Source organism: Xiphias gladius, chromosome 2 (assembly GCF_016859285.1).
Source record: "Xiphias gladius isolate SHS-SW01 ecotype Sanya breed wild chromosome 2, ASM1685928v1, whole genome shotgun sequence".
In the NCBI taxonomy this organism is placed as follows: domain Eukaryota; kingdom Metazoa; phylum Chordata; class Actinopteri; order Istiophoriformes; family Xiphiidae; genus Xiphias; species Xiphias gladius.
The window spans coordinates 19,351,819-19,372,568 of NC_053401.1; the positions used below are offsets into that span (position 1 = coordinate 19,351,819).

At 40.5% G+C, this 20,750-nt stretch overlaps 1 pseudogene; it reads right to left on the minus strand.

Moving 5' to 3' along the window:
* Nucleotides 1-693: 693 nt before the first annotated feature.
* Nucleotides 694-20,187, minus strand: LOC120804069 (annotated as a pseudogene).
* Nucleotides 20,188-20,750: the final 563 nt, after the last annotated feature.

A 20,750-nucleotide genomic window follows, 5' to 3' on the forward strand; every position in this document is an offset into this window, starting at 1 on the left:
CTAGATATGAAAAGATCTAGACCTGCTGGAAGTTCATCATCAAGTTCATCATCAATTGAGAATATAACAATATAGTTAACAATATAAACTATTTATAATCATTATTCGTACTGTCCCAACATAGAAATATTAAGATTATAGGTTGCTTCGGGGCTCTTAAAAGTCTATTCCCTGAAAACCATGAAGATTTCCCTCCGATCTTTACTCACCGTGATACAGTCAAATGTCCCCCAACTATAAAGAGCCTTGGAATCTCCCACTTCCTGTTTGACAGGAAATTTACAAAAAAGATTGAATTTGAATGAATGTGTGACAAAGGTGTAGTTGTTTCTTCAACATGTAAATGATGTTAGTATGCATAATGAAATTATTAAAATAACCAGAAATGATAAACTGTTAGCCAGATTAGCATGCTAAACCCCATGTACTTGATTGTTAAAACATGCTAACATAATTTAGCCCTAGAGGCTTAAGCCACAAAATGTAATGAGGATGCAATAATACTGTGGTCTATGTACACAACTAAAACAGCAAAGCTGTTTTGCCAGCTTGATGGAACAAAATGATATTACTGGAGGTAGTAGTGTGTGTTGGCTGAAAGGATCACTCCTTTCCCAAACACAAATCCAAGGCACTCAGGCTCCTGCTTGGTCAGGGCACACTTGTCAGGGTCGATGCTGATGCCTGTGTCCTTTATCCACTGCAGATGTGCCAGGTGGTCCAACTGTAGACCACCGTGCCATTGAGGTAAGATGCAGTGTAGGTTTCTGTGCCCACAAGTATCTTGTCCTTTATCCTCTGGAATGTTGTGTGGGCTCCATGAAGGCCAAATTGAAGAGCTTTGAACTGGAAGTGTCCAAAAGAAGTTCGGAAAGCTGTTATCTCCTTGCTTTCTTCTGCATGCAGGACCTGCCAGTAGTCTTTGCAGAAGTCCAGGGTATCAACCCTGCGCATTGGATACAAGTCCACTTTACTCACTCTGCTGACTTTTCTGAAGCCGAAACAGAACCTCAGTGTGCTGACCTTCTTGGGGACTAAGATGATTGGACTCAATCATACCCATCTCTCTCTTCATGTCCATGTCTTTCTTTAGGACCATTTAGTGCTCTGGGGAACCTCGCAGTAAGCAAAGAGTTGGAATGTCAGCCACTTGTCCCAGTCCTTCCTTGTTCCTGAGACAAACTTCTTCAACATGTATAATTAGGGTTTTGTCAAAGCACTCCACCAAACCTTCAATCCGAGGGTGGTACCGGGTAGTTTTTATTCTCTTAATCCTTAAGAGCTAATGGATTTGTGAGAGTGTGCGACTCATGAAATTGGGCCCCTGACCTGTAAGGACTTCTTTAGGAATGCCTACCTGGCTAAAAAATTTCAGCATGGCTGTAGCTACTTGCTTAGCTGGGACCACTGTTAAGGGGTAGGCTTCTGGGTACCTATTTGCATAGCCACAAATGACAAAAATGAACTTGTTGCCTGACTGACTCCTTTCAAACGCTCCTACTATGTCAACATCAATATGTTCAAATGATTTAGAAATTACAGAGAGATAGGATGAGAGGTACAGATGCTGTATGTTTTCCAGGCATAAGCTGACATTCAGGGCATGTTTTCAGTAGTTTTTGTCTCGACTGTATGTTTTACAGTAATTGTTGGCTTGTGTGTAATATTCCCGGGCAATAAAATTGTTGTTTATTCTTAGGAAAGTCTTCATGAAGACCAAAATACCTGCCAATGGGATAGTATGCCCTACCCTCATGACCTTCGCCTTCGGCACTTCAGGGAGAACAAGCTGTTTACCCCCCTTTACAGACTGTTCAGGAGACCACTTTTCCTTGCACAAAATAGTCAGAAAGCGAGGCAGGACTAGCCTCTACTTTCCTGAAACATTCAGCTAGTGTGGGATTATTTTTCTGATGGAGTGAAAAGAAAAATCAATATCAGCTAGAGCTTCAACTTTTTACTTTGACTGCCCAGCTGACTGAAGTAGCACCTCCGCAACCTCCTCTCTGCACCTAACCACCGTTTCCTTGTGTGTGGTCCCTGACACCTTATCCGCCTGCTCATCGTAGAATGGCATAAGTTTTAATGTGTCACTAGTGGTAGCTTGTGCTATGGTTATAGGTGTGCCTATGGCTTGCCATATCAGTAACCTGGCTGTTGGCTCACCTCTCTAGGTGTAGTGACTGTATCTGGAGCAGTGCACTCAGACATAACAAGGACTGGCAAAACAGGATCAGTTGCAACAGGATGGGAAACTCGGGATCTGGCTGAACTCACCCTGGCTCTTCCAGCACTGTTGGGGCCACAGACTCTCTTGCTCTTGCCCTAGTGACAACCCCACATGACTTACTCATGCTCTATCAGATTAGGTCTAAGAGGATTGGCTAATCAGTCCCTAACAAAACAGGATGTAGACACTCTGTAGCTACTCCCACTTTCATGAGGTATGGTTGGTTGTGTACTTCTATGTAGACCTCAGCAGCTGGCACCTCAGAACTATGTCCATGTACACAAATTACTGGTAATGTGTCTTCTAAACTTCGTAGCTCTTCATAGGAATGTATTTGGCCTGCACAAGGGACTTGCAGAGAGAGAGTGCAACCACTGCAGCAAGAGATGTGTCATTTACCAGTACAGTAGCTACTGTTAACATACTGGTGTTTGGGAAAACACCAATCTTGGAACATAACACAGGTTTGTTTTTCTGGACTTTTTAACTGGGCAAAGGGGATGGGTATGGGCTCCCTCACCAAAGTTGTGACAAACGGCCTTAGCTTTACTGCCTCACTCTTCCTTATGGTTGGATGAGTCTAAAACTAATGGTTCTCTGGAGCTAGCCTGACCTGAAGTGTAATATGTGGAACCTCCCCCTTTACCCCTCATCTCAGACTTAGCCCCAATTGGTCTGAGCTGGCCAGTGTAGAGGAAGACTCCAGGTCCATTGTGAGCAATCACATAAGCATGGACCAGCAGCCCTCAGCAGCCTATTCAGCCATCTATGGGTTGTGTTCATTGACCCAAGCTTTCACCGTTGGAAACAGCACATTGATATATTGTTCGAGTCAACAGTGGAATTAGTTTGACTGCCCAATCTTGCCATGGCCAGTTGTAGACCTCTACCTGTCTCTCAAATGTTTCAATGTCATCAGAATTTTCTAAATTTGTAATTTGGGCTCTCTATCTAGCACTCTGAGAATTTGCAGTGGCTGACCGGCCCCAGTGGCTTCCAGGTCAGATTGGAGTTGTGCGATTTGGTGGGTCTTCCGTCTGCTGCTGCTGATGAATTTTAGGAAGCAACCACTGACACCACTAGCCCGTGCCCTCTAGAGAGTACACTGCACATTGGTGATCAAACAATTGTACCTCAAATTCTATTATTTTGTTCCATCAAGCCAGCAAAATAGGGTTGTTTTTGTTCTGGCTGTGTATATAGACCAACGGTATCATTGCACCACTCACTGTGTGGCATAAACAACTGCGGCTTATGTTAGCATGTTTGAATAATAGAATGCGTGCTAACCTGGTTGGAGTTAACCATTTCAGTATGCATACTGACATCATTAACATGTTAAAGAAATTTCAAATTTCCGTTTGTATGTGTTGCACTCCATTTCACCACCAGGTTACAGATTGGGGATCCAGGGATAGAAGCTCCTCAGTTCATTGTTGGAGTTGGTTCAATTCAAGTGGCGACCTCCTGGAAGATTACTGCTAGCTGCCCAATAGCCATGAGCCTAGCCCAGGTTCTTATGTTTGTAAAGACTTATTGGGTAAGTCTTTACAAGCTTTTCACACCTTGATTTGGGAAGTTTATTTCAGTGTCTGTGAACTGCCATCTTCACATCTGTGGGGTTTAAGTCTGGGATTTGGCTTGGCAACTTAAGGACAGTCAGAAACTTGTCCCCTGTATGCTTTGGGTGTGCTGAGAGGTGACCCGTCACCCTAGTCTGAGGTTGCATGCACTTTGGAGCAGGTTTTACAGTATTTAAGAACCTCTCTGTATTTGGCTGCATTTATCCTTACCTCAATTCTGACCAGTCTCCCTGTCCCTGCCCCTGAGATGAACCCCCATAGCATGATGCTGCCACCACCATGCTTCATTGTGGGGATGGTATTAGCCAGGTGATGAGCAGCACCTGTTGTTCGTCAGACATAGCCTTGAGACACGGGGGTCTGAATACCTTTGTAAATGAGAGATTTCAGTTTTTGTTTGGTTTATTAATTTGGAAAAAATTCTGAAAATATATTTTCACTTTGATCATCCATCAATCACCTGAAAAATAAATCTACAACACAAAGTGTGCAAAAAGTGAATGGGGTTTGAATACTTTCTTAAGCCACTGAACGTCTGTCATTAAAACCTGTCAACACGCTGGACAACTTCAGGAGCTGAAAGTGAGAGAAACAGAGAGAGAGAGATTTTACTTAGCACAGACTCTAATACCAAATATGGCAAGAAAAAAAATAAGATTAACAAAAATAGAAAAAAATAAAATTAGCATTAGAAATGCTAATGATTATGTATCAGTTATTGAGACCCCCCCGAACTCAAAATTTTGTTGCTTCTGGGAGAGCTCAGGTCTGTTTTGCGGGAAATAAGCCCCCTTGGCTCCTCGGTAATTTGAATATGGGCTCCAGTCATTTGTGGATCACCTACTGAATTATTAAAATGATCATTTTAATGTTTGAAACTATAAACGTCCACAGTCAGCCTGTTTCATTTAAATCACACATTAGAAGGAAAAATAGTTATTGTGCAATGCTGACCGTTTGAGGTTATCATAGGTTAACTTTATATATCTAACTCTACCTAAAAAAAAAAAAAAAAAATCAGTATGTTCTGTTTTTCAGTAGTGACATGCCCAAAATCATTCCTAACAAGTATGACTTTAGAGACTCACTTTCTGACAAGACTCCCTGGCTTTTCTCCCAAAGAAATCTGGAGAAGGCTGCAGAGACAGCCTGGCACTCTAATGAAGGCCCATTACACCTTCATTTGACCCTTATCTTATACATCATAGCAGTCCCTCAAGAATCTTCTGAAGTGATGCTGCTTATTTTTTGTTTGCAGAGGAAAGACTCATTTGGCTACAGCCCTGATATACTCCATACTTACAATATTTTGAGTCTAGAGTATGCATACTACAAGCATTTGATCTCATTGTAACACATATAAATGGAGGAGGTGCTACCAGCTTGCATTATACACTCAGCTAGCACTTTATTATTAGCAACACAATACGAATACTGAGTAGGGCCTCCCTTTGCTCTCAAAATAGCCTCAGTTCATTGTTGCCTGGATTCCACAAGATGTTTCTTCAAGCTTTTCTTTGAGATTCTGGTCCATGTTGACATGTTTGCATCACGTCATTTCTGCAGATTTTTCAGCTGCACATTCATGCTGCCAATCTCCCGTTCTACCACATCCCAGAGGTGTTTTTACTGGATTCAGATCTGGTGGCTGGAGAGGCCACCAAAGTACACTGACGTCATTGTCATGTTCATGAAACCAGTTTGAGACAACTTTTGCTTTGTGACATGGTGAATTATCATGCTGGAAGTAGCCATTAGAAGCTGGTAAACTGTGGCCATAAAGGGATGCACATGGTCAGCAACTTTACTCAGATAAGCTGTAGGATTCAAACCATGACTGATTGGTATTAAGGGGCCCAAAGTGAGCCAAGAAAACATTCCCCACACCATTACACAACCACCAGCCAGGACTGTTGACATAAGACAGGTTGGGTCCATGGATTCACATCGTTGACACCAAATTCTGACCCTAGCATCTGTTTGCCTCAGAAGAAATCCAGATTCATCAGACCAGGCTACGTATTTCCAGTCTTCATCTGTCCAGTTTTGGTGTGAAAGTCCCAGGAGAAATACTCAAACCAGTCCGTCTAGCACAAACAATCATGCCACAGTCCAAGTCCCTGAGATCCAATTTTTTCCCCATTCTGATGTTTGATGTGAACATCAACTGAAGCTCCTGACTTGTATCTGCATTGCACTGCTTACTCATAATCCGTTGACTGAATAATTGCACGAATAAGCAGGTGTACAGGTTATCCTAACTAAGTCGTTGGTGAGTGCAGTTCTCGGTAGTACAAAACTGTGCAGTATGTATGCTAACTGCCAAAACAGTGCACATACTGTATACTTGACAGGTTCAGTTCATGTTATAGACTAGGGGACAGTGACTGTATTGTGCCAATCAGATTGCTGATAATGCGTCAACAAATACTGTATGTGGCTGAGAATTATTCTGACGTAGTTTTTGGCCTGCAGCTAGTCAGAGTCAGGATCACGACATCACTTGAAAATGATTTAATTTTGTTTTTGTTCAGTTTGTTGACATTGTCTTCTGTCACCATCTTTTATTCATCTTCTGTTAGCCCTCCTGTAGGGATGATTGTGTATTCACTGTAGCGGAGCTGGATTTTAATGATGTGTGTACAGCTGAGATACGGGGAGGTCCAACTGTTATTGGCAACGCTCCTCTGGCTACATGATGGAAATGCTAGAGGAGGCTGAGAGATGAGAGATGGTGAGAGTCACTAATAGGGTTCATGACCTCAGGATAAAGGCAGCTCTTCCAAAAAAAAGAATGTAAGCTCCAGCTCATGTTCTTTATCACACTATCACACACAGACATTCACCTGGTGGTGAGAACTATGAGAAGAACTCAGTTCTGCTACCCACAATGTAAAACTAGCTCATGGTTGAAAAATGAATTGGATTATCTGATGTTAAATTCTTTCATACCAGTTTTGATGCAGTTTTAGGGGCTTTAGGAAGGGTCTACCAGTGAAAGAGATGGGAATCCTGAGGTGCTGCTTGAGAAGCAGAACTGGGGGGAATAAATGTCCAAGTTTTAGAAGTCCACTCTGTGATTCAAATCTTTTCAACATAGTTTTATGAACCTGATCAAACAGATGTCTCTCCATGAGAACGAGCAATACTAGTTGCTAAATATGTTTTGAGGTTTTAATCATTTTCTCGAGAGATAACCCTCTCAGGTACCATTTACTGTGGGGGCTCTACTGTACCGGTGAACTATGGAATCTGCCCTAATATCCACATTTGCATTCTTAAACATTTGCTGCATCTATCCTTGAGGATAAACAAACATGTTGAATGCATTTTCTTCATCATTAACATTTGCAAAGCCATTAAAAAAAAAAAATAATAATCACATTTGCTTCTGTAGCTTTCACTATTTTTCTTCCATGCCTTTGTTGGTGTATTGCTACCCCTCTATGTGCATTACCATCTCCAACTGTTGGAACTGTCAACTGTCAGGAATTCAAATCAGGTCTCCATTTCTGTGGGGTGCCCATTAGTGCTACTACTGGGCTCCAATGGGCTCCATAGTGTTACAACTGGGCTCCAATGGGCTCTATAGTGCTACTACTGGCCAAAAACTTCATATGGTACCTTTAAGTGCATATTCACATGCCACTAGATAGTAGGCGAGGGTGTCTCATGCATTAAATATTATTATGTTAAAAAAGCCAGGACAAGACAGGTTGTTACAGTTAGGTTACTTTAATAAATGAACAGTACTGGGTTAAAGGCAGATGGGTCAATAAACTGGAGTTCAGGCCAGCAGTCAAGCAGGAAACTAAATAGAGGTAATCCAAAAACAGGTGAGCCATACACAGGGAAATTCACAGGAACAATTACATAAACAGATGGACTGACAATGAGCTGGTGGTAATGGCAAGTATAAATAGTAGTTAGGGTGATGAGGGAACTGGGTTCAGGTGTTTGAGGGGGCAGGGAAACTCAGTTGATTAGAAATGGAGAACAGGTAAGCAAATAGAAATGAGGAAAGAAAAAAAGTCGGGGGACAGCTGGTTGGCGGATGTTAAATGGCAGGTCTGGGGAATGACTCTTTGTCATTATCAAAATGTGATCATTTGGTCCAATAACATTTGGAAGGAGCCAACAGGAAGTCAGCCGGTTCAGCAGGCAGAAGTATTGGACATGCATGTTCATATTCAACTCAACTGGAGATGGACTGTAGTGCACATGCTCTATGGGCCAAAAACGTAGAGGTTTGAGGAATTCCGTTCAAACAATGCAGATGTTTTTTTGGAGTATTTGCAAAGTTAGCAACTTTCAAAGGACTGAATGGGGCCTCATCTTTGAACATGGTATCAAGTTCATCTCAATAGCCTACATCCCAGTATTTTCCATACGATAAAATTCATTGTAGAGTGTAGAGCAGTGCATTGATATTCACTCAGTGCCTCCGCTCTCTCTCTCTCTCTCTCTCTCTCTCTCTCTGTGTCACACACACACACACAAGAAACCCATCTGTCATCGTCGGACTGGCCATCGGGAACACTGGGAGAAATTGTCAAAAAAATCCATTAAGATTTTACTAGCCCTGTCAGTGTCTCTCTGTTTGACTGTCGTTCGGGGTGCGCATGAGAGAGTGCTGCATGCATGTGCCGGGACTGGGCTCACTGGCCAATCACAATAAGTAATCAACCCTCAACGATCAGACCTGTATTTGTTTGACATAACGTGAAGCATTGGAGCTGTATATATTGTTCAGTAATTTATTTGTCACAAAAAAAGCAATTCAAATATTAGCAGTGGAGCACCTCATATACTGTGATATTTAATAATACAGTATAAAGAAGTTTGACTGAACAGCAGACGGGAGTCACAAGTTGTTTACTGTGCTGGACAATAACAAAACAGAAAGTGCTTCAATTTCACGCACCCATTTTCCTGACAGGTGTTGAATCTGGCAATAAACCTTTCAGTAAATTAGTACACGTACATGAGCATGAAATGTTCTTTGCTGTATCTGAATCCATTTGTCAAATGCTGACAGTGGAAATGGTGCAAAATTTTCCCTGACTTCAGCCTGCTAGGCGGACTGTCCTTTAACTGTACATGCAGACATTTAAAATGTGTTGCATACAGGGGTTTAAATCGGGCTGGTGAACACTAGAACTGAGCTTTAACCTTTTATATTAAAAATTAAATTTAGAGAGGTGCTGTGGTGGCACAGCAGCAGTAATTACATTTATTATTTAAAACTTCTTGCGTGGCACTGTGCTCTTACAGTATCCTTATTAACCTGGCTGATAAAGGAGGGGGCTAATTGGTACTGCTTTTAATACTTCTGGGTAGCTTAGTCTAGAATAAAACATTATAATGCATTTGTTGATTATATTTTGTATTAATAATCTGAATCTGAAAAGTAGCTATTAACTAAAGCAATCAAATAATTGTTGTGGATTAAAAAGTGCCTCTGAAATATTATGCAGTGGAAGTGTAAAGTAGCATAAAATGGAAATACTTAAGGCAAGTGCCTGAAAATTGTTACTCTCCACCACTGGATTTACAGAGTAACTGGACCCAGTTTCATAATCCGGCTTGTCCTGCCAGCTTGTGGTGACGGCATACTTTCTCCACTCAATGTCCAGCCGTGATGTACCGCTGTACTATAGTGCAAGGATACAGAGCCTCACGAGACTTTCATACAAAAACTAGTGTGGACTTCGTAAGGATTCTTTAAAGGTTTAGTTGAAGGGGCACTTCTAATATTGAGGAGATGGACCTTCAACAATCTAGAAGTGACAACAGTGTGGTGTCTTTTAATTTATAGATAAATGACTGATTTACTGATGTTCTTCTTTAAACACTGTAAATATAAACTTTTTGTGCTGATTAAAACACAATTGCTGGCTGGGGAGTGATAAGTTCAAATGGTTTATTCACATTCTAATCATTATTCAGCAATTGCTGCGCATTTGCTCCATATCGTCAGCTTGCTCTTGTTGTTGAAATCACCAAAGTGGGAGCCGATTGTTGTCGCCGGACACAGACGTGATTCTGAGACGTCTATTCTCTCAGACGCATTTTCCACCAACACACCAACAGCTCTCTTTCTGCTGCCCCATTTGTCCCAGTTTGGGTCACTCCTTGCACCTGTACCCCCTTCACCAAAATACCACAAGGATGCACAGGTCAGGCAAATAGGTGTCAGGGCGCTGCTTGTGCTACTTGCACTGGTCACTGAACATATCAGTAATGTTCACAGAAATATTTGTTTTCCACCAAAATATCTGATCTTGCAGTACAATATCCACTTGTAGTGACTACAGCATCATTAAACTTTTTTATGGTTATGTCTAGACTCTCACGGCGCTTGGCTGAGGTTAGAGAAAGACTGTGGCCTGGTTTACAACAGAGAAATTTCATAGCGACTTCAGACACATTGTGTATTTACAATTAACAAAACCAACATCTTTCCCTAACTTTAACCAAAGTGCTTTTGTTGTCTAAACCACAGACGGGACTGTGGATGTGACAGTCCTGCGCTTTTTACAGCCGCCCCAACCACCACTGTGGGAATCTGCTGTTGGTAATAAATGTGTGGCCTCTTTCATTAATTAAAAAAAACAAGAAAAGTTGCTTCTGAATCTCAACTCTTTGGTTTGGGTTAAGATGACTAATTCATCAAGGTTGAGGTTCTTTGTCATCATGGTTATAGTAATCAACACTAGCAAACAGAAAAATTCCCCCCTATTCTTTTATCTGAAAAGATTGGGGGGGCGTTTAATTTCAAAAATTTCAATTTTATGACACTACAATTTTCAGCAGCATAAAGTGTGCTAATGATATATATTGTTTATAAAGTATAATATGAATAAAACGATTTTTAGCCCTAGATAAAGCCAAGTGCTACTCTACTCACTACTCACCCACACAAACTTCCATACATAAAGACATTCAACTATTCTTGTGATCTATGCGGCAAATCACATATCAACATTTGTTCTCTCATTTTCCTCATGGCAGAGCATTTTAATGTAAACTGCAGAAAATGAAGGCTGCTCTTTGAATCTAAGCGGCTGTAAATGAGATTCTTTGATTTCCTTACACAGTCCAGCATGTTTCGTCCCACACTCTACGGAGGAGTGATTTTCTAATTTTGCTTTATGATACAATCCACAATTCTATGTCAGTTATCAAAAGCTCCTCATCCTGCTAACAGTCAGCTGCCGACATCAGGAGGATAAGATGTCGAAACCGATGAGATTGGCGTTCAGTCTGGGAGTCGGTTGTCACACACAAGAAGCACAGCACACACACACAAGATTTCATTCCATTTCAGCTCCGTTGATAATATAAGGCTTTATTTAGCTCGATTCAGGAATGTGACATGAATACCCGACCCTTAGAGATTCTATAACGATTAGGCCTCAAGGAGCTGTACGTAAGCGCTCGCTTGGAGCCCATGCTAAGCCTTGTATTACCATGAAGCTCAAGACAGTTAGTCCAAATCAGGTCTAAATAAGGAAAAATGGCAAATCTCATTTTGTCAACAGAGGGTGCTGAAATCTCAGTAAATGCAAAATAAATGACGGTCGATGGAAAATTACACATATTCAGTTAAGTCATTATGTGGGGTCATCTTTTCTTTTCATGTTTTTGACTACTCGTTAGGTTTTCACAAGGGGACTGTTGTGTTAGTGGTCCGCAAAAATCCCAATTACATGTCTTCAATTTCAATCAGGTTCTCATAAGAGTGTTTAGTACACAGCTAGTTTACGCAAAAGACGATTGCAAACAAGATGTTAGCCAGCACAGTAAAAGATTTTACGGCCTTAGCCTTAAGTTGCTTTTGGAAAACAGGCCCAGATTTGAATGAGCATCATCTCACTAACTGCACTGCCATACCATCATATTGTGGTCATTTTTTTTTGCAATTTCTATCTGTATTTTGTTCAGGCATTTGTTTAGGTATTATGTTTAATAAAATATTTACATATAAATTATATGTAAATATTTTACAATCAAAAGGTGTGCCCTGGATGCCTTTGTGAATGTGTGTGTGTGTGTGTGTGTGTGTGTGTGTGTGTGTGTGTGTGTGTGTGTGTGTGTGTGTGTGTGTGTGTGTGTTTGCGTGTACCTAGCCACAGGTCTATAGTGGATCATACATTAAACACTAATCAGTTGCAACAATCTTGTGTTTTGTGTGTATATATACTATGTGGGGGTCTGCAGTAGTATTTTATACACACTATACTGTATGTTCACATGAAAAATTTAACATAGAGATAAGAATAGTGGTATAGGCTATTTAAGTCCCTTGTGGCTGCTCTACACACACACACACACACACACACACACACACACACACACACACACACACACACAAACACACAGGCACACACTAACACTTCCTATGAATTGGGGTCACAGAGGGAGTAATTTCTCTTGCAAGAGATTCCTTTCCATCCTTTTATATACCTCCATGCTGCTCCTGCTGTATATGTATGGATGTATGAGGCTGGAGGCTGCAGGAGTCTCAGCTATGAATGTTACATAAATAGAAAGTAAATTTGCAGTTAAGGGAGATTTATTTATAACATACTTTAAAAACTACATTTTACCAGGAAGTGCTTTAGGGACTACAAATACACCACAAATACAGGTCAAAACAAGAGGAAATAAAACAAGATATATATATATATACATTACTGCACAACAGGACAGATTTATTACTTCAGTTCTGCGTCAAGTGATTTCTGGTCACAGGTGGGCAGAATGTAAAGACTGCAAAACAAACTTGCAAATTAAATTACAGCTTAGCCGGTCCCCAACTCTCTTAAACCTAAACCAAAATCCAACACTAAACGGCAGCCAAAAGCTAGAAGGACGCACCTCAAATCTGCCCAACGTAGGTAGTGAGCCACTATACACATAAGTCTGCACTTGCGGTTTTGGGAGTTAAAACTTGGCAAGGTGAATTGTGAAAGAATGGGTGGATGAAATACACTCAAAGTATAACTTCAGGGTATGGCATCGGTTTCAGCCTACCTCATGCATAACAGCGTTCATCGCCAGCTCAGGTAATTCCACTTCAGCAGAACAGATCCCTTATCCTCGCTGTTTTGTACTGAATATTTCCAATAAAATAAAAACCAATTGTCATACACCTATGTGAGTGAGTTAAGATGCACTATACCAGATCCCTGGACCTGGCCATCATTATTATTATGAATTAAATCTGTGCATTTGCTGCTTTGACAAGTCAAAATGCCTGCCGAGTAAAAGGTCTATTCTCCCTCTACAGAGCATCTCGGCAAGGTACAACTCAACATTTCCACCATTACGCCACTGATGTTCTCCAGGTGTGTTCCATCAGTGACTACTACAAGTCAGACCTTTGTGCTCCATGTCACCTCTCTCCATCCAAGTTTTCTTTTTCTGCACGTCCTCACCTACCAAACTGAAAGACCTATTATAGCAGTAGTCACAATTAGCCTGGGAAATCCAGCGGCAGCTAATACATGAGAGATGGGTAGGTTTGATTAAGGTATGCTACTGAGTAAGCATGGATGATAACTTTTTGCAGTGTTTCATAATTGGCAGTTTGGTCCAGATATATATCCATTTGGACATCTGTGTACCCGTCACATGTGACTGCTCAGAGGCACAGTTATGACAATAATGTCAAAAATGGGTGAAAGCCTTATATACTACGTCAGTACAGATACGACTAAAACAATATCTCCTTTATGGTCATGCCACAACTTCCCCTGTCTGCCCAATTAAAACGAAAAAAGAAGTTAAACCCTGCCCTCTCTGCCTATCCTCATATAAATGGACAGAAACAAGCTCCACAGAATATGAATCTGCCCTCAGCAATCTAAAAACTGAGAGCATGATCCACAACTTTCTGGGAATTCCTCCTCTAAATTCAAGGATGGAATGGATGGTGTAATAACAGCTACTGCCAAATGAAATTACATATTCAAAAAATCAGCCAGAGAGGCCCATTTCATACATCATGAATCGGAAACCAAAAAAAAAGGGAAAGGAAAAATGGTTTGACATAGAATGACAGATGTATACAGAGAGTCAAAATTCACTATACTAAAAACTAATGAAAAGACAATTCTGAGAACATCTAGAGATGGAAAAAGCTTTGACTCATTAAAGTCAGAAACCAATGAATGTAAACCATCATTAATTAATTTATGGACACTTCTGGACAGCACAAGCTGAAAAAATGACATTGAAGTTATTCTGGTGAACTTTTTAGCAATCGCTTGTCTTTTTCCACATCCAACGGACATGGAGCAACATCAGCATTCATTTGGAGTGGTGTTTGTGGCCACCTGGTGAACTTTAGCCCACTATTCCCTCTCTTTAGGTCTATTTTTGGTCTCTCCCAACTCCTGCGGGAAATATCTGGTTCTTTCGCTGCCTAATGCTCCAACATGTTCACCAGCTAGTCTCTAACTGTGTCTGTCTACTGTTTGCTGGGCAAGTGGTGGACAGTGGCCTTACTCGAGCTTTGTTCCTGAAAGCAGCTGTCTGCTGATTCTGGAGAGTTTATGGGCCTAAAACAAAGAAAAAGCATGAAAGAGGCTAAAAAGCTCTGAGGACTTGAAGAAAACTGCATAATTCTCTGTGAGTTTGTCACTATAAGCAATACCTTTCGCATTACATTATTTACAAAAAAAAATATTGATGACTGCAGTTTTAAACCTTTAAATAAAAGTTATATAACATGTAAAAGTAAATATAAACCGTTGGTCCCACATGTCAGAAGACGTTTGTGTAAAGCTGACCCTTTCTTATCTTTCTCAGGTTGTGCCTTAACTCTTGGTGGAAATGGTTCTGAGATTTGAGCTACTGAAGCTTTACGCGTCACACACACAAACGGAATAATGTTAAATATGTGGGTACCATTGCTCTTCCCTGTTGTCTTAGAAACAGGTCTGCAGCCATGTTTCCTTCACAAAGTTATTTCAGTGAAAGAACAAGGGAGACAGCAACAGCTGTTGTCCTCAACTAGCCTGGGCAAACAGATCCATATCGTTTACAGCGACAATCATATTGATTCAGGGTAAATAAGTAGGGAGCAGATGGAGTGGAAAAGCTGACAAAGAGGAATGCCAGACACTGTATTCAGTCTGATCACAGTCTGTGGAGCCCTCACCTCAGCTACAAACAGTATTTATATAGTATAAACTGATATTTAATGGTTAGGTTTGTGTGTGTGTTACAAAGACAGACTAGAGGCCAGCTGCAGTCTTAGCAAGAAGAGGCTCTACAGAGACAGGAGACTGGATCAATCTACATGTCAACAATTTATTCTTATCTTCGATTCATTATTTTCCATGTAGCCTTACTTTTTCCTCTACCTTACCCGTCTCGACTCAGCGTAAGATATAAACCTCAAACCAGCGGCTGGTTTCGTAACACAAAGACAGAGTCCTTCCTCAATGATCCCTTACAGTTTTGCTGTTTTAGAGCTGAACTTGTCTCTGTAAGAGACAGAGTCAAACAAGAGGAAAACAGTTGTTTCTGATGTCAGCCTACTTGTCCATCGATGGGCAAGGTAGCAAACAGGTGTATTTCCAACATGTCATGTCGACATGTCAACATGTTCTTTTCAATACACATCCTTATAAACATCCTATTTTACCCCCAAAACTGAACATGTATTATTCTGGGACATGGATTCTCTACACTGCAGTTTCTGTTTCACAGCAGAGAAATTATTAGTCATGTGGAAATACGAGATGTGTGTTTGAGTGACAAACCAACTAGTTACCATGTAACTGGAAACGCATGGATGGATGAAAATAGTGTTATTCTTGTGTTTTTGTGATACAACAATTACAATATTTTTTTGCAGTTGAATAAGGATACACATACATTATGGCTCATTAGAACTTCACTGTCTCCATGTTCAGGTTCTTTTAGCCATAGTAATGATGATTTGTTTTAGGGATGGCAATCTGGGTTGGTGGATCCACCACTTTGGCACAGACCAAAATACCTCAACAATTATTGGATGGATTCATGTTCCCATAGGATGAACTGTAAAAACGTTTGGTGATCCCCTAAACTTGTATCCCTAAACAATCCTATCAATTAAAAAAAAGAGGTACAAACCTTAAAAACATACAAATCTGATCCTATTTCCCGCAGTACCTCTAGAGCTGATTCCCCTTCTACCGGCACAACTTCCACCAGGAAACCACATCTACACATTAACGCTTTTCCCCTTATTTTCAGTTTTTTCTATTTTCCATGATTCTATGACCTTCATCCATAAACAAGACAAAGTAAAAAAAAAAAAAAGAAAGAAAACTGTTAGATCAAACAATGTACTGGACAAACTGAAAGGAGGACCTGAGGAAGAATGTTCACAAAGACAATAAATGCCTGCACCAAACTGCATGATAATCCATCCAACATTTGTTGACCTTTCACTCATGAATATCTGTACCAAATTTCAGGGCTATCAACCCAGTATTTGTTGAAGTATTTTAGTGGTGGACTGAATGACTGACATTGCCATGCATACAGTTATGCTTGTAGCAAGACTAAAAATGTAAAGGTAGAAATTCCTCCAACTGTCAGGTCAAGGGAGGTTTGGATAATACATTAGACGACTTTTAATTTAGTGCCATCAACATGTCACAATGTCAATGTTCAATACTTTGGTTCCCATCAACCTCAACTGTACTTGCATTTAATGCTAATTTCCATGCATGCAAATGTTAGCACACTAACCCTGCCTTTACCTGCCTATACATCTACTTTGCCACATGTGATCAGGATCAAAAACAAATTTGGATCTGAATTTACATCCATCTTACAATTTTGTTTTCTTTACAATTGGTGTCACAGCCGCACGGAGCCTTATAGCAGAAATATAGAAATTTAATTAATAATATACACAAAGTTGTCAGTTTATTAGGAACACCTAACTAAAAGCAACTCAGTCAATAGTCCTGCAATAAATCCTACCTCCATGAACTGTATTATAAAAAGAGATGTGTCTGTCCTTTAGCCTACCCTTACTGATTTGAATGGGGTGGACTAAATAATAGAAAACCCTGTCAACATAACACAACGAGGTTCAACAGCACCACAAATTGCAGCCTTCAAAAGGATCATACAGTTGAATCAACGACTGTTTAACACAGTTTCAACAAAAAATTCACATTACAACCCTCATGAAGGCAGGATTTACTGCAGGACTGTTGTATTAGACTGCATTAGTTTGAGCTAGGTGCTCCTAATAAACTGGCAACCACAGTGTCGTGTAGAGTGTTGAGTGTATAACCACATTGCATATAAAGCCTGCAAACATTACATTTACATTTATATTTACTCATTTGGCAGACGCTTTTATCCAAAGCGACAAGTGCGGGATAACACTAAAGCTCCAGTACAGAAGGCGACCTCGAAGCATCAGCCTTATAGTGGAAAGGGTGCAAATAGCTAACATTCCATAATAATGACTCTCAGTTGAATTTTTCATTGAAGCCAAATGTAAAAGTGGTTTAGAGAGTGTAAGACTCTCCGCGCTGTCTGATATTTGCGTCACAACCACTGTGACATGATATATGCACATATAAATAATGCAAAGATGGAATGGCGCATTGCTCTCTCATCCAACTTCCCTTTTTTCATCCTTCCATCAGTCCCTCCAGCTTCCATCCTCCTCTCATCCTTTTCTTTTGAAATGTATATCCATCTCTTTTTCTCCATCTGTATATTCACGTGCGTATACAGTATGTGTTTACTGCGAGCTGTAGCACGATACTGGAGGCGGATTCCCTTTTAGATGGTGGCAGTGTGAATAATAGATCTACAGCGCTGACAGCTATATGCTGCTGTTGTAGAGCAGCTGATTGCAGAGGTCAGGCCGTGGAGATGAAAGAGGACAAAAGCCACATGGACACATGGACAAAACCCTGCAGGAAGATGAAACTACGCTGGATGGATAGTGCTTCTGTATGACACATCTTCAGTAACATATGAGATGTATTTGAAGTGATGGTGCCAAATGATCTTATTAATAATCTTTGGAGGCTTATGTCCCACTGTTGGTTTGTCCAGTTTTAAAAATTTCTCAACTACAGTGTAGCCTTCCTCTTGTGTTAGCTTTCTGTTACCATCTCTTATGACCCGTGTCCTATATCAGCTGTAAAATACACTAAAAACAGTTAGCTATCATCCAATTTGTTTCTCATCTCTTGGTTACCTTGTTAGGCTTCCTTATCCATGAAAATATCGGTTTTAATATTTTTGTTGTGGGCTTCTGGGTCTTTTTTTTTTTTATCAGTATACCCCTCGATTTCAATTAAACAAATGGTAAAATGAAACTCAAGAGAATCATATAAATAAATAAAAGGTTGTTGTTTCACCTGACTATTACTGAGGGGTATTAGAACACATCTCATAAATAAATTTGTTTTATTTATTTTTTCATTTTAATATTATTAACTATAGTAACATCTATGGTGTTACGGGTCAATTTTCGACCCATACATATTTACTTCAAGAAAAAGGCAAAAAAGTCTTTTTTTCAGCAATAGAACTTTAATATAAACACAAAATGAAAAGCAGCACAGGTCATAACACAAAATATAGATTTGTAAGGTCAAACAACAACCAATCAAGCAAATCAAACCAAAACTAATAAAAAACAAAATCAGAGTAAAAGTCTCTGTGTGCAAGAACATGCATATGTGTACGTGTGTGTTTAGATGCATGTGTGGCAAAAAATTACACTTTTAGTCTGTTCTTTGCAGAGATATTTCTTGCAGTTGAAGCACAATACGTTTGTCTTTCTGTCCTTACTGCTTGAGCAGACCTGACACCTCTTTCTTTTAGCATCAGGTGGCCTGAGTGGGATTGTGGCTGTGGCTGTCTGGTTGGTGCTGAGGCAGGGCTGGCTGAGGAGGATGCTGGTGCGGATGCTCTTTGTGTCACTGATGGCGTGGACGGAGTGCTAGGTGAGCTCTGCAGCTGTCTGACCAAGGCTGCAGCGTCTGGGCCTCGGGGCACCCGTTCCCTTCGCTCAATGTGTGGCTTGACAGGGGAATTTCCCAGCTCCTCAAGAAACATTCGCCGCTTGGTTCCACCCTTGGTGGATGTGGGTCCACAAAACAAATGCATTACATGCAGACACATCAAGGATTTTTTAAAACACAACCATTGGCCATCTCCTGGTCATTTGCTAGCAAGTGTAGGTGGCAGTCAGCTTGTCCAGGTTGTCCACTCCTCCTTTGTTTTTGTTATTGTCAAGGATAATTGTGGGCTTTTTGTCACTTCCTGATGACATAGCTGCATCTTTGTGAAGAGTAGACATAAGTATCACATTCCGTTTTCTTTTTGGACAATATGAGACAACAGTGGTGGTGTCTGTAAAAGCAAACTTGTGATATTGCAAACCAAGTGATATTGTGACCCTGCAGTCCAGTAGTCATACCGAGGACCACACGTTTTCCTTGGTTTTTCTCAGGGATGCCACTCGCAGCTTTGCCTGTGGAAATCTGTAGATTTCAGCCATAGCTGGTTTTTGCATCGCAGGCTGTCCAGATTTTTATGCCGTACTTCCCTGGCTTACTGGGTATGTATTGCCGGATGGGGCATTTTCCTCGGAAAGGGACAAGACGTTCATCCACTGTCACCTCTGGCCCTTTGGTTGAACATCAGTGGAAGGAGCTGCGCCTATCTCTCCCAGACATCCCTGATGGGGGCAAGCTTGTCAGATCTTGCTCTGGTATCTCTGTTGTCAAAGCTGAGGACTCTTGATATCATTTGAAAGGTCTGAAGTGACATTGTTGCCCAGAAAATATTTCTGCCTGTCGATGCGTCCCAGAGACTATCAGTGGCCTCATTGCTGGATCTGTACACTCCAGCAAGAAGAAGAACACCAATATAAGCATCTAGGTATTCCTCATCAATGTCTTTCCACATGTCGCCATGAACCTTTTTTCATTCAAGGTTTGTCATAGCAATGGTGACTCTTTTTAGTGACAATGCCATAAATAGCTCAAAACATGTCTTGATGTCACTGGCTCTCGTCACAGCAAACCTTGTGACTCCATGGGTCATTTTGATGACATTTGCAGCAGCTGCCATGTACATCATGAGGTACTGAAAAAAAAAGATCTTACCATTTTTGGACTTGAATCTTTCAGCGGGAGCAGCTTCACCACCAGTGACCTCCTCATCAGACTCATCAGATGTGTCTCTGTCTTCTGGATGATAGGCCACATTGTCTTCCTCCTCGGAAACCTGCTCATCCGTATCGCTATGCTGCTCTGTGTCCTCTCCCTCATTTTCACCAAAACTATTATCCAAAACTTGGCTCACTGTAAATCTTCTTCTCATTTTTGCATGCTGCAAATTGGAGATGTGCCCTCTGCAAGACAAATGACCACTCAAATGACCTCACATGTCTGGACATGGCCATCTTTTTTTGTTTTGTTTTTGTGCAGGTATACTGGAAAACAACACAAACAGTGCCCTTATGATTTCAGTTATGGCTCTAATTATTGCTTTATAATCTTATTTTTATAACTGGGTCGAAACCGACCCTAAAAACAGAAAGGTCATAATTTCATCCAGAGCATTTTATAATTCAGTGGAAACATTTTTTTATTTTTTTTTTATTTTTTGAAATAGAGGTTCCTGACAAAGTCAAAAAGCCTTGATGCAATAGACAAATTTATGTGGTTCTTTTATGCATTTAAAACCTAAAAACGGGTTGGTGCCGAACCTAACACAAGAGGAAGGGTAGACAAAGCACAAATAATTTACAGGATTTATTTTAGAAGTATATTAATTCAGAATATAAGCTAAACTACTGGGCTATCGCATGATTTTTTTTTTAAATTACTAATAATATTGTTCAAAATATTAAAAATTGATTATATATGAACAAAAAGTATATA